Source organism: Mastigoproctus giganteus, chromosome 6 (genome assembly GCF_048544385.1).
Source record: "Mastigoproctus giganteus isolate SK-2022 chromosome 6, ASM4854438v1, whole genome shotgun sequence".
Lineage (NCBI taxonomy): Eukaryota > Metazoa > Arthropoda > Arachnida > Uropygi > Thelyphonidae > Mastigoproctus > Mastigoproctus giganteus.
Genome location: NC_143580.1, coordinates 83,375,426 through 83,391,385, shown reverse-complemented (window position 1 = coordinate 83,391,385; position 15,960 = coordinate 83,375,426). Strand labels below are relative to the sequence as shown.

At 39.7% G+C, this 15,960-nt stretch overlaps 1 protein-coding gene across 1 annotated transcript in view; it reads right to left on the bottom strand.

The window, feature by feature from the left end:
- The window catches only part of vtd (RAD21 cohesin complex component verthandi), a 475,837-nt gene that overhangs the window by 102,552 nt on the left and 357,325 nt on the right, over window positions 1-15,960 (bottom strand). The gene's annotated exons all lie outside the window — the stretch shown is intronic.

Sequence of the window (15,960 nt, the reverse complement as noted above, 5' to 3'; positions counted from 1 at the left end):
GATGCAAGAAAGCAAGCTTATGAAGCATGAGCCAAAAAAAACTTTCCATTTCACCTATTCATTTGCTCCAAAAGTTTGTCAAGTTCTTCCTTGAATTTATTTAAGCTATCAACTTCCACCACAACAACAGATGGAAGTTTGATCCAGCAATCAACCACCCGCTCGCTAAAGTAGTTGTTGTCAAGTAGTTGTAAAGTAGTAGTCAACTAGTAGTTGTTGGTGACTCTATTGTCAGGGAAACGGGAAACATGCTTTGTAAAAAGGATAGGTGGAATAGGACCAGGGTATGTCTGCCAGGGGCAAAAGTTGATGACGTTGTAGAGCGGATATCATCTTTTAAGGGCACAAAAGGTGATATAGTTGTACACGTTGGCACTAATGACATTAAGAGTAGGAGACCGGCGGAATTACTTGACAAGTACAGGTCACTGATGAAAAAAAGCCGTGAATTAGGGTTGAAATTGAAAGTGTCTGCAATTCTGCCCAGACACGATAGGAGGGAGTATATGATGAGAGCCCTGTCAATCAATTCGGCCCTGGAAAGATTGTGCAGGGCTCAAGGGGTAGAATTTTTTTCAGCCTGGTCTGTACTTGTTAACAGGAGAGACTGCTTCTACAGGGATGGGATACACTTAAATAGAAAGGGTGCAAGAATGTTTGCTGATGCTATCGAGGCAATGTTAGGTGGGTCGGAAAACTGCTAGATTGGGGGGATACAAGGACTAATAGATTAACAGTAGCCACTGGCAGAGGTGAAAGTGATTCTTGCACTGCTTCTATTGGAATGAGCCGCAGCCTGGAAAATAAGATGCAGGATATTTCAGAGACTGCTGGGAATCATTGGGGTACAAGTAAACACATGGGTTGTGTTAGGGTAGCTAAGAAAAAGAACAGGTGCATGTATACTTGTGTGTACACCAATGCTAGGAGTTTAGTAAATAAATTTGATGAATTTGAGGTATTGCTCAAAACATCAAAGGCAGATATTGTGGGGATTTCAGAGACGTGGTGTCACACAGATATAAGAAATGCAGAACTGGAATTTGGGGAGTACAATGTGTACAGAAAGGATAGACAGGATAGGAAGGGAGGAGGGGTTATGCTATTAATTAAGAAACACATAAAATCCAAGGAAGTGAAGCCAGTCGACATCGCTGGACAGTGCAGTGTCGAGTCAGTTTGGTGTGACATAAGCATTGGGAGATCAAAATTGAGAGTAGGAGTGTTCTATAGGCCTAATGACTCTGATGAGTATAATAAGAAACTGTTCGGAGAAATAGAGTGGGCCAGTAAATCAGAGAGTCTTATAATGGGGGATTTTAATTTCCCAGATATTGACTGGAATTTGGGGGCTGGTCACTCACACAGTAGCAAGGCTTTTGTGGATTTATTGGATGATTGTTTTCTACATCAGCATGTTCGGGAGGCAACTAGAGGGAGTAATACTCTTGATTTGATTATCAGTAGTGATTCTTCATGCATTAAGAATCTGCAGATAAATGAACCACTTGGTGGCAGTGATCACAGTGTGCTGAAGTGGGAGTTACTCAAAGAGGTAACTACCATTAGGGGTAAAGGGAAGGGGTATTGCTTTCGTAAAGGCGACTACAATGGACTGAGACAGTATTTAAATTCTATACAGTGGGATCAACTGATGATATTGCCAACAGCAAATTCAAAATGGGAAGCATTCAAAGAACTTATCGTGGAAGCTACTAGGCTTTACATACCAACTAAGAAATATTGTTCAAGGTTTAGGCCTAAATGGTTGTCAGATGAACTAATGAGGCATATGGCAGAGAAGAAAAATGCATGGGATACATACAAATTAACACGTGACACGGATGCCTATGATAGATACAAGTTGATCTGTAACCAAGTTACAAAGGAGGTTAGGCAGGCGAAGGCAGATTACGAGAGATCCTTGGCAAGGGATGCGAAGAAAAACAGCAAAGAGTTCTTTACTTATGTAAACTCTAGAAGGAAGGGGATGAATCAGATTGGTCCACTTGAGATCGATGGGTCAACTGTTGATGACCCTGCTCGGGTAGCTAACAAACTAAATGAATATTTTGCATCGACATTCACACACGAGGAGTTATTCAGCGAGGGGAATGCCAGAGGTGTATTCAACTCTAGCAGTAAGCTAGAGAATCTTGTAATAACTGAGAGCAAAGTGGAGGAGAAATTGTTGAAGATAAACACAAGAAAGGCACCTGGGGTGGATGGGATCTATCCAGTTATATTAAAGGAGGCAGCAAAGGAGGTAAGCAAACCCTTAGCCATAATTATGAGAGCTTCCTTGGACTCAGGGGAGGTACCCATTGACTGGAGATGTGCAAATGTGACCCCAATTCACAAAGGGGGATCAAAGGCTGACACAAGTAATTATAGACCTGTGAGTTTAACTTCTGTTCCCGGAAAATTAATGGAGGCACTGGTGAAAGAAGCACTGCAGGATCATCTAGACAAGACTTCAGTTATAGCTAGGACACAGCATGGTTTTGTTAAGGGGAAGTCTTGCCTGACCAATTTGATTGGATACTATGATGCAGTCACACAAGAACTGGATGCAGGGAATAACTTTGATATTATATACTTGGATCTTAGAAAGGCTTTTGATACTGTTGCACATGGAAGACTGCTGCACAAATTGGAGCAGTGTGGCATTGGAGGCAAGTTGCTGCTATGGATAAAGGGGTGGTTGAGGGGGAGAAGACAGAGAGTGGTAATCAATGGACACTGCTCATCGTGGACTAATGTTATTAGTGGAGTCCCTCAGGGTTCAGTATTGGGGCCTTTATTGTTTTCTGTATTTATAAATGATATTGATGATGGTATATCAGGCTTAATGTCCAAGTTTGCAGACGATACGAAGGTTGGCAGGGTTGTCAAGGACACTACTGACACTATGCTGCTGCAACAGGATTTGGAAAGGTTGAGCAGATGGGCTTCGAGGTGGCAAATGAAGTTTAACATTGACAAATGTAAAGTACTACATATGGGAAACAGCAACCCCAGAGCAACGTATCAACTCTGTGGTACTACACTGACAGTGGTAGAGAATGAAAGGGACCTGGGGGTGGTGGTGCAGGCAGATATGAAGTTCTCTGAGCAGTGCAGACGAGCTGCGAGAGTAGCTCATGGTGTATTGTCAATGATATATAGGAATTTTTCTAGCAGGGATAAGGAGGTGATTATTCCCTTGTATAAGGCAATGGTCAGGCCACACCTAGAGTACTGTATACAGGCCTGGAGGCCTCATTTCAGGAAGGATGTAGAGCTGCTGGAACGAGTACAGAGAAGGGCAACTAGATTGGTGAATGGGACAAAGGGGTTCTCTTACGAAGAAAGGCTTAAGTTTTGCAAATTACAGTGTCTGGAAACTAGGCACCAGCGGGGTGATCTGATAGAGGTGTACAAAGCCTTGAATGGTTTGAGCATGCTCAATGCTGATGGGATTCTTCCTCTAGCTCAGAAAAATCACCTGAGAGGGCATAAATTCAAATTGAGGAAAGACAGATGTAGGATAGATGTGCGGAAATTTGCCTTTAGCCAGCGGGTGGTTGGTGGGTGGAACAGACTTCCATCCCCTGTCGTGGAAGTTGATAGCCTAAATAAGTTTAAGGCTCAGCTGGACAGGTATTTCGAACGAACAGAGGGGTGAAGTGGAAGTGGTTATTTTTATTTATTTATGTTACTTTTTTTTTTTTTTTTTTTTTTTGGCTGATGCTGCATAAGCTTGCTTTCTTGCATCAAATGCCTCTACTAATGCTAATGCTAATGCTAATGCTAAAGGCAAATTTCTGCACATCTATTCTGCAACTGTCTTTCCTCAATTTGAATTTATGCCTCCTCAAGTGCATAATCTAAGCAAGAGGAAGAATCCCATCAGCACTTACTGAAATCATTCAAAGCCTTATATACCTCAATCAGATTGCCTCACAAGTGCCTAATCTCCAGATGCTGCAATTTGCAGAACTTAAGCCCTTCTTGGTAAGAACACCCTCTGTTTCCCTCACCAATCACGTTGCCCTTCTCTGAACTCTTTCCACCAGCTCTATATCCTTCGTAAAATGAGGCCTCCAGATCCGTATGCAGTACTCAAGGTGTATTTATACTATAATATTATGCTATATACATAAATATTATATATACAGGAATACCTCGCATAGCGCAGTTAATTTGTGCCAAAAAAACACCATGCTATGCGAAACCATGCTGATCGAGGTATTATTAGTAGTTATTTTAATGTAATGCATACCAACAATTTGATTATATGGGTCGAGTTGCAAAAATATATAGGTGTTTGTTTACTATAAATTGATGTACATGAAGTTCTTGCAAAAAAAGAAACTAAAATGATAAAAATTAAAAATACTAGTAAGTACAGTACAAATGATTTTTATTGCAGTATGCACATACCAAAAGAATATAAGTGAAGTATGTACTGTATTTTTATTTTGAAAAATAACTTATCAGCTTAGTTTTCACAGTTTTTTTTCTTCTTTTTATCTGCATACATCTCTTTATAACATCAAATGTTATTTTGCGATGCCTGCCTTACTTTCATACTTTGTTCAATGTTTGGATCTGCTGTCATTACCAATTCACAAACTTCATCTACTTTAGCAATCAACGTTAACAATTCATCAATTGTGAATTCTTTCGTGGATGTAACATTTTCTTCTTCTTCTTGATTTTCTTCTTCTTCATATAAGTGTTGCTGCTCAATTTCCACAAGTGTTTCATCAGCGAGGTCATCGGAATGAGAGTAAATGCATTGATACACACTGTCACAATCCAAAGTTTCAAATCCAAGATGATCTTTCCCAAGTTGCACAATGTTTTCCGAAACTGGTAGATTTGAAACTGGTACAATTAACATTGGCGCAATTCAGTAAAAGATTTTTCCAAACAGCTCTCATGTTGTTCACAGTTACTTCAAACCATGATTCACGTTATGTTTTCAATGGTATTTCAGATATTGTAACGTTTCCAAAATTCACATAATGATATGGCATTTTCTCCCATTGTTACATTAATGGCTTATCCAAAGGTATGTCTCAAATAAAAAGCCTTAAATTTGGCAATGACGCCCTGATCCATTGGTTGTAACAAAGAAGTTGTATTCAGTGACAGAAAAATAAATTTGACATTTCTGTTTAGGTCCGTAAGATAAGTAGGATGACCTGGCGCATTGTCTAATAGTAACAGAATTTTAAAGTCTATATTATTTGGATTTTAAATTTAAGTCTTTGCAATAGTGTTTAACTGTAGGGCAAAAATAATTTACAAACCAATCTTCAAAGAGCTGTTTCATTACCCAGGCTTTCCTATTTGACCGCCATATAACAGGAAGAGTATTTTTTTTTTTGAAAAGATTTTTAGAGTCCTTGGATTTTATGATTTATATACCAGCATAGGCTTTAATTTAAAGTCACCAGATGTGTTTCCACCTAGTAAAAGGGTTAATCGATCTTTGGCGACTTTATATTCTGGTTGGGTTGATTCTTTTTCAGCCAAATAAGTGCATGACGGTATCTTCTTCCAAAATAATCCCATTTCATCCACATTGAAAATTTGTTCATCCTTGTAACCATTACCTTCAATCAGTTTTTTTAGATCATCACGAAATCTTGCAGCTGCTTCATTGTCAGCACTGGCACTCTCAGCACTAAGTCGAACATTGTGGAGCCCCATACATTTTTTAAACCTATGCACAGCTTGCACAAAAACTTTCCTCTTCCTTGCCATTTTCTTTTGTTAGTAGTGAATAGAGACTGCTTGCTTTAGCTTCAATCATCATCTGACTTAACTGAATTCTTTTCTGGTTACAGCCTTCAATCCATAACATTAACAGATGTTCCATATCATCCATTTCAGAGCTACAATTTTTATAAGATGCTGTTGCCATTCCATGTTCTTTTATTTTATCTTTATTCTTTAGAAGTGTTCGTTCATATTCTTGTCCCGTGCTATCTTAGCATATGATACACCATTTTCATATTGTTTTATAATTTCTAGTTTATCATCTAGTGTCAACCATTTACGTTTAGAAGAACACTCAGTGCCATTACATTTCTTCTTTCCACTCATTTTTGCATATAAAGGTGTAACATTTTTAAAAAATAATCTTTAATAAAAATACACAGCGAAAAATATTTTTATAGCTTATGCACAGTCAATGACCTCACCGCTCGGAATCTAGAGTGATTACTAATGTATGAATGCTAGCAGAGTCCGTATATAATGGGAGTAGCGACAACAGTCAGCATAGCCTTGAATTCATAATGCATTGGCCTACGTGCTGGCATTATAATGCATACATACATATCAAATGTATTGGTGCATAACGCAGTTAATTTTTTTTCTATTTGTAAACCGTGCTATAGTGAAACCCGCGCTGTTTGAACTGTGCTGTGTGAAGTATTCCTGTGTATATGTATATATATATATATATATATATATATATATATATAATAATTAATAATAATAATAAAATTCTTTATTCATAAAATTGTACAATGATACGATTCCCATTACAGGCATCCAAAGGAATCTATCAATCTAATTGGAGCCATTATATTTACTTACATAAAAAACTGATAAAACGGAATACACAGAACATCCATCTATAGAATACACAGAACATCCATCCATATAATAAAGGAAAAGCTAAGGAGCAAGCAAAGCAAGAGGGGGTTCTTCCTGAAATACCTTCATACACAAAAAGTAAATCAAGAACATGAATGTACTCTTGTTGAAACTAGCACTGGAGGAGCTGAATGTGGTGCTCCTACTACAAATGATATGTACTCTAAGACAGAAGTGTCACAATATTTGTAGAAAACACACAGAAGAAAAAGAGGATGTCAAGAAAAGTGAGAGTACTGCAAAGTCTGGAAAAGAAGATGGTACTGTGCCTGACTTGAATTACAGTGACCCTGCCAAATGGCCCTACTGTTGCAGTGATAATTTGCGACAGCTTATAATACAACATGGACCACAGCAGGTTGTATCACATGATTTTCCCAAAGACTCAAAAAACAAAAGATTTTCTCCTATACACTACAAGAGGAGACTAGCAAATGGTGAAGAAGTGTGCTGTCAATGGTTGATATATTCAACCTCAAAAGATGTTTTTTTTGTTTTTGCTGTAAGTTGTTCAGCAAAAAAAAATGGTGCATCATCTCTACACGAAACAGGTTCAAAAGATCGGAAGAACATTGAAGCAATTCTTTCTTCACATGAGCAGAATACTGACCATTTAAAAAACGATCAAGCCTGTGGTGAACTTGAATTGCACTTATCTAAAGGAAAAACAATTGATGCTAATAGCCAGCAGAAAATTAGGCAAGAAGAACAATATTGGTGACAAATCTTGCAATGCCTGATTGCTTCGGTCAGAGTTCTTGGCATGCAAAACTTCTCATCCGGCGATACAAATGAAAAGTTGTACAGTGCTAGCAATGGAAATTTTTTAAAGTCCGCACAATATTTAGCCCTTTTTGATCCTATCATAAATGAACACGATCCTATCATGTAGAGTTAAAGATCAAGAAAGAATGGTTCACTACCTAGGAAAAGATATCCAAAATGAGCTTATATAGCTTCTAGTCAGTGCTATAAAGCAGCAAATTTTAACACATGCAAACTCAGCCAAATACTACTCAATTATTCTCGACTGCACACCTGATGTTAGTCATATTGAGCAAATGACAATGATTTTACGTTTTGTTGATGTAATCACACCATCAGATGATGAGATGTCTGAGCCTGAAGTAATAAGAGAACAGTTCTTGGGATTTATTCCGCTAAAGAAGACTACAGGTGTCTTATAGGAGAAGCTCTTCTTGAACAGCTTGAGCAAATGGGATTACAAATTGAAAATCTGTGTGGTCAAGGTTATGATAATGGGAGTAACATGAAGGGCAAAGAAAATGGCATACAAAAGAGAGTCCTGAACATAAACCCATGTGCCTTTTTTGTGCCCTGCAATACACACTGGTAGTCAATGATGCTGCTAGGTGTTGTCTGGAAGCATCTAGTTTCTTCATTTTGGTTCAATAGATCTATAATTATTTCTCTGCATCGACTAAGCATTGGAAAATTCTAACTGGCCATATAGTTAGAATTCTTGGTACTCCAAGAGCCCTACACAGATATGGGTAGGGTTCAAGGATACCCAAGGGGCTATAAAATAATAGAATACACCTCAGGTGTCCCTTTGATAGCAATAGTAGTTAAAAATACTGATCTTACAGTCACAAAGGTGGGTCACCTCTGCTCTCCAATGGTAGTGTGTGCCCATATCACCAGTGCTGTAGGACAGTTTTACATTATTTCACTATATTCTAGCCCAGGTGAAGATATAAATCCAGCTATTGAATACCTACAAGCAATCATAGACTTGTTACCTACTGCAAATATCATAGTGTGTGCTGATGTCAACTGCCAATCAGCCTTATGGTATAGCTGTACGGAAGACAGAACAGGCACACAATGGCCAGATACTTTCAGATTATATAGCCACCTCACCCTTTCAAGTGCTAAACCAACCAAATAACCTCCTAACTTTTAGCAGTACCATGGAGGAGAGTGACATTGATTGGTGGCAAGAGTTACTCTTGCCACCAATTCAATAGCTTATAAAATTACAGACTGGTGTGTCCAGCCGGTCTGGACCACATCGGATCATAGAGCCATCACCTTCAAAATAAACAGGCAATTACAAACACCCCAACACTCCTTGTTGGATATCAAAAGGTATAACCTCAAAAAGGCAAACTGGCAGATTTTTGCAGAACATACAGCAGCTCAGCTGCAAAGACAGGAAAATGAGAGGTCTAGTTCAAGAAACTGTAGCCCGGACAAGCAAGCACTGACTACGACAAACATTTTAACAAAAATATCTCATTGACCTATATCTCATGCAATAGACCTGTCTATCCCATGGAAAAAATTGAGGAAGCAGGCAGTCCCCTGGTGGTTCCCTGAACTGACTATACTCAGGAAAAGAGTGCACCAGGTGAGGAGAAATTTTCAAAGAGCCAGAACGTCTTGGCCACAAAATGAGGTGGATGAACTGAGAGATTCTTATAGAACTCTCAGGAATCAGTATACAGCCCTCATAAGAGACAAAAAAAAGGAATGCTGGAGGCACTTGGTGGAAACAACTGGAAACAATAACCATTGGGGAATTGTCTACAGAATAGTGACCAACAAGCTGCCAAGAGGAGATGTCTTAGAAACAACTGTCAAACCAGATGGAACCCCAAGTCTGTGTTGGGCAGACTCTGTAAATAACATCCTAGACAATATTATTCAAACTGAAACTGAGGATCTTTCCCCCAACCAGCTGGACATTATAAAAGAAAACACTGAATATGACAATGCCAATAATGAATCTCTGTTCACTATACAAGACTTAGAAATAGAACTATCTAAAACCAAAAACAATAAATGCCCAGATTTTGATCTCTTAGAGGTTGAGATTATTAAAAAATTAGCAGAAATAGCACCAGACAAATTAATAGCACTATATAATAACTGTATGACAGAAGGTATATTCCCAAAAATATGGAAAAAAGCAGTGTTAAGATTAATTCTCAAAAACCCTAAAAAACTCCCTACTGATCCCAAATCATATAGACCAATAGTCCTACTCCCTGTACTAGGGAAAATATATGAAAGACTAATACATAGCATATTGGCTCAATACTATACAGAAGCAGGTTTACATTCCAACAATCAGTATGGTTTTAAGTAGGGCAACTCTATGGAGGATGCTATGCACCAACTACTGACAACAGTTAAAAACACAGAGGAGAAATATATGCTCGCAATATCCATTGACTTTGCTGGAGCATTTGACTCACTCTGGTGGCCTAGTGTCCTTAGGAGACTCCGCCAGGCAAATGCCCCATAAAACCTCTATAAGGTAATAAACAGCGAGACAGAAGTGTCTCAGTATGCACAAGGTTCCAGGAATTAGCACGCCATGTGAATAAAGGCTGAAAAGAAGAAAGGGCCAAGGATTCAACCCGCAGGGTTGAATCCTTGGCCCTTTCTTCTGGAACATTGTTCTGGACGAATTTCTGACCTTGGATCTGGGCCCCGCGGAAAGCCTGGCCTTTGCAGATGGCATGATTTTCCTTGTAAAAGGTAACACACGAGTGGCTGTAGAGCAAAGATCAAATGCCCTCTTGCAGCCTCAGGAGTGGGCACAAATGCACATGCTCAAAATATCGCCTTAAAAAACCAAACAAATACTTCTAAAAGGCAATTTGGACATAAGAAGACATCACAAATCAAAATTAACACAACCACTATAAAAATGGTAACAGAACTAAAATATCTTGGAGTGGTCTTTGATCAAAATTAACTTTTTACCCCCATTTGATCTACTTGGCGAAAAAAGTGAGAAATTATGCAGGTATGATTGCGAGGATCAGTCGAGCAGACTGGGGACTCAAAAGAAAGACCCTGACAATCATATACCGTGCAATGTTCCTACCTGTTATCACCTAAGGAGCTGGTGCGTGGTTCACCCACTCGGCCATAGTAAGAAATAGGAATAAATTAGAATCAATACAAAGGACAATACTACTCACTATTACCAGAGCATGTTGCACAGTAAGCACACCTGCAATACAGTTGCTGGCCGGAGCTCTCCCACTTTACCTGGAAGTAGCCAAAAGAGGCTTATATTATAGATTTAAAACGGGCATACCCACAGAATTTCAGGGGATAGCCCTTGATACAACCAACATCTTCAATGATGAAAAAAAAAATAGCTACAAAGCTCCATGAGCTATGGCAAACAAAGTGGGAGCAGGAAACCAGAGGTCTGGTTACCAAATGGTTTCTGCCACAGGTGTCAATGGTTAGCCCAAAGCCACCTAAGTGGTATGCCCCTGGACTTTTTACAACATTTATATTAGCATTAGCATTAGCATTAGTAGAGGCATATGATGCAAGAAAGCAAGCTTATTCAGCATCAGCCAAAAAAAAAAAAAAAAAACCCTCTCCCATTTCACCCCTCCGTTCGTTCGAAATACCTGTCCAGTTGAGCTTTAAATTTGTTTAGGCTATCAACTTCAACAACAAGTGATGGAAGTCGGTTCCACCAACCAACCACCCGCTGGCCAAAGGCAAATTTCCGCACATCTATCCGACATCCGTCCTTCCTCAATTTGAATTTATGCCCTCTGAGGTGATTATTCTGAGAAAGATGAAGAATCCCATTGGCATTGAGCATGCTCAAACCATTCAAAGCCTTATACACCTCTATCAGATCACCTCGCCGGTGCCTAGTCTCCAGACTCTGTAATTTGCAAAACTTAAGCCTTTCTTCGTAAGAGCAACCCTTTGTTCCATTTACTAATCTTGTTGCCCTTCTCTGTACCCGTTCCAGCAGCTCTACATCCTTCTTGAAATGAGGCCTCCAGACCTGTATACAGTACTCAAGATGTGGCCTAACCATTGCCTTATACAAGGGAATAATCACCTCCTTATCCCTGCTAGAAAAATTCCTGTATATCATTGACAAGACACCATGAGCTACTCTTGCAGCTCGTCTGCACTGCTCAGAGAACTTCATATCTGCCTGCACAATTACCCCCAGGTCCTTTTCATTCTCCACCACTGTCAGTGTAGTACCGCAGAGTTGATACATTGCTCTGGGGTTACTGTTACCCATATGTAGTACTTTACATTTGTCAATGTTAAACTTCATTTGCCACCTCTCAGCCCATCTGTTCAACCTTTCCAGATCCTGTTGCAGCAGCATAGCGTCAGTAGTGTCCTTAACGACCCTGCCAACCTTTGTATCATCTGCAAACTTAGACATTAAACTTGATATCCCATCATCAATATCATTCATAAACACCGAAAACAACAATGGACCCAACACTGAACCTTGAGGAACTCCACTAATAACATTAGTCCACGTTGAGCAGTGTCCATTGATTACCACTCTCTGTCTTCTGCCACTCAACCATCCCCTTATCCATAGCAGCAATTTGCCTCCAATGCCACACTGCTCCAATTTGTGCAGCAGTCTTCCATGTGCAACAGTATCAAAAGCCTTTCTAAGATCCAAATATATAATATCAAAGTTATTCCCTGCATCCAGTTCTTTTGTGACTACATCATAGTATCCAATCAAATTGGTCAGGCAAGACCTGCCCTTAACAAAACCATGCTGCGTCTGAGCTATAACTGAATTCTTGTCTAGATGATCCTGCAGTGCTTCTTTAACCAGTGCCTCCATTAATTTACCTGGAACAGAAGTTAAACTAACAGGTCTATAATTACTTGTGTCAGCCTTTGATCCTCCTTTGTGAATTGGGGTTACATTTGCACATCTCCAGTCTATGGGTACCTCCCCTGAGTCCAAAGAAGTTCTCATAATTATGGCTAGGGGTTGCATACTTCCTTTGCTGCCTCCTTTAATATAACTGGATAGATCCCATCCACCCCAGGTGCCTTTTTTATGTTTATCCTCAACAATCTCTCCTCCACTTTCCTCTCGGTTATTACAAAATCATCCAGCTCACTGCCAATGTTTACTTTACCTACATCATTCTCCTTCCTGAATAACTCCTCATGCGTGAATGCAGATGCAAAATACTCGTTTAGATTGTTAGCCACCTGAGCAGGATCCTCAACTGTTGAACCATCAATATCCAGTGGACCAATCTGATTCATCCCTTTCCTTCTCGAGTTCAAGTATGTAAAGAACTCCTTTCTGTTTTTCTTTGCATCCTTTGCCAAGGATTTTTCGTAGTCTGCCTTTGCCTGCCTAATCTCCTTTGTGACTTGGTTACAGACCAACTTATATCTATCATAGGCTTCCATGTCACCCATTAATTTGTATGTATCCCATGCATTTTTCTTCTCTGCCACATGTCTCATTAGTCCATCTGACAACCATTTAGGCCTAAACCTTGAACAATATTTCTTAGTTTGTATGTAAAGCCTGGTAGCCACCAAGATTAGTTCCTTGAATGCTTCCCATTTTGAGTTTGCTGTTGGTAACATCATCAGTTGGTCCCACTGTATAGAATTTAAATACTGTCTCAGACCATCATAGTCGCCTTTACGAAAACAAAAGCCCTTCCCTTTACCTCTGATGGTAGTTACCTCCTTGAGTAAATCCCACTTCAACACACTGTGATCACTGCCACCTAGTGGTTCATTTATCTGCAGGTTCTTAATGCATGAAGAATCACTACTGATAATCAGATCAAGAGTATTGCTCCCTCTTGTTGCCTCACGAACATGCTGATGTAGAAAACAATCATCCAATAAATCCACAAAAGCCTTGCTAGTGTGCGAGTGACCAACCCACAAATTCCAGTCAATATCTGGGAAATTAAAATCCCCCATTATAAGACTCTCTGATTTACTGGCCCACTCTATTTCCTTGTACAATATATTATTATACTCATCAGAGTCATTAGGCCTATAGCACACTCCTACTCTCAATTTTGATTTCCCTATGCTTATGTCACACCAAACTGACTCGACACTGCCCTGTCCATCGATGTCAACTGGCTTCACTTCCTTTGACTTTATGTGTTTCTTAATTAATAGCATAACCCCTCCTCCCCTCCTGTCCTGTCTATCCTTTCTATATACATTGTATTCCCCAAATTCCAGTTCCGCATTACTTATATCTGTGTGACACCACGTCTCTGATATCCCAACAATATCTGCCTTTGATGTTTTGAGCAATACCTCAAATTCATCAAATTTATTTACCAAACTCCTAGCATTGGTGTACACGCAGGTATACATGCACCTGTTTCTATTCTTAGCTACCCTAACACAACCCATGTGTTTACTTGTAACGCAATGACTACCAGCAGTCTCTGAAATATCCTGCATCTTGTTTTTCAGACTTCTGCTCATTTGAATAGAAGCAGTGCAAGAATCACTTCCACCTCTGCCAGTGGCTACTGTTAATCTATTAGTCCTTGTATCCCCCCCAACTAGCAGTTTTCCGACCCACCTAACACTGCCTCGACAGCATCAGCAAAAATTCTTGCACCCTTTCTATTTAAGTGTATCCCATCCCTGTAGAAGCAATCTCTCCTGTTAACAAGTACAGTCCAGGCTGAAAAAAATTCTACCCCTTGAGCCTTGCACAATCCCTCCAGGGCCGAATTGATCGACAAGGCTCTCATCATATACTCCCTCCTATCGTGTCTGGGCAGAATTGCAGACACTTTCAAGTTCAAACCTAATTCACGGCTTTTTTTCAACAGTGACCTGTACTTGCTAAGTAATTCCGCCGGTCTCCTACTCTTAATATCATTAGTGCCAACGTGTACAACTATATCACCCTTTGTGCCCTTAAAAGATGATATCCGCTCTACAACGTCATCAAACTTTGCCCCTGGCAGACATACCCTGGTCCTATTCCACCTATCCTTTTTACATTGACAGGTCATGGCTCCCTAAAGGCGAAACTAACCTCCTTAGGGCTGACTGATGACCCAAACTGCACCTGTGGCGAGAGTGAAGACTGGGCACACATTCTATATGAATGTATAATATATGACGTCCCCATAACAGAGCTAATGGCATAGATTGGCCCCTTTCCCATGCCATCACAGAAGAGGAAAATTATAAAGCCTTTACATCTTTCACACAGAAAGTATCTGAAATGTGCAGAACAATTCAAAGAATGGCAATTCAGCCCCTCAGAAATTAAACAATAATCAATAGTTAAAATTGCCCAAGTTTCCCACCACGCCCAGGCGATGACTTAAAAACTGTCAGGATAGCACTATTGAACAATTAGACTTTACACCAGCCGGTATTCAAATAAACAGATTCCAATCTTGCAACTAAAACACTTTATTTACAATAAAATAAAATAAAATAAAATGAAATAAAATATATAGTAGTCTAAAACTGATGTGATTTAATTTACAATAAAATACAAAAATATAAAATATGTTGATAAAAGCAATAAAATCAATTAATAAAATAAAATACCGTAACAACTGTAGCTTTCAGAGATAGCAATCCCCTTTCTCAACAGCATATTTCTACTGTGTGGCACATCCTTAAGTAGCAGATCCACGGCACTCATCACATGGTTCCTCGGGAGTAAGGCCGGAATTTCCCATTTATGCACCAGAAATGGCTCGGGCGCGCGCTAGCTGAAACCGTTCATCTCGCCCAAGAACCACGGTTTCCAAGAGGGGATGTAAACGTACACCCTTGTCTCTATTAATGGAATTGCTAGCTGCCCCAATACGTAAACTCTCAAGCCATTTACAGTCCCAGAACCCCTGTGCATGATCCGTGATGACAGCATCCTCCGGGGAGATTTGATGCTGCTTCTCCCCGGAGGATGCTGTCATCACGGATCATGCACAGGGGTTCTGGGACCGTAAATGGCTTGAGAGTTTACGTATTGGGGCAGCTAGCAATCCCATTAATAGAGACAAGGGTGTACGTTTACTCCTCTCTTGGAAACCGTGGTTCTTGGGCGAGATGAACAGTTTCAGCTAGCGCGCGCCCGAGCCATTTCCGGTGCATAAATGGGAAATTCCGGCCTTACTCCTGAGGAACCATGTGATGAGTGCCGTGGATCTGCTACTTAAGGATGTGCCACACAGTAGAAATATGCTGTTGAGAAAGGGGATTGCTATCTCTGAAAGCTACAGTTGTTACGGTATTTTATTTTATTAATTGATTTTATCGCTTTTATCAACATATTTTATATTTTTGTATTTTATTGTAAATTAAATCACATCAGTTTTAGACTACTATATATTTTATTTCATTTCATTTTATTTTATTTTATTGTAAATAAAGTGTTTTAGTTGCAAGATTGGAATACCGGCTGGTGTAAAGTCTAATTGTTCAATATGAATTGTCCCAGCCTTGTAGGCCTATTTAGAGAGGATAGCAGTATTCTGTGCCCTGACAGAAACT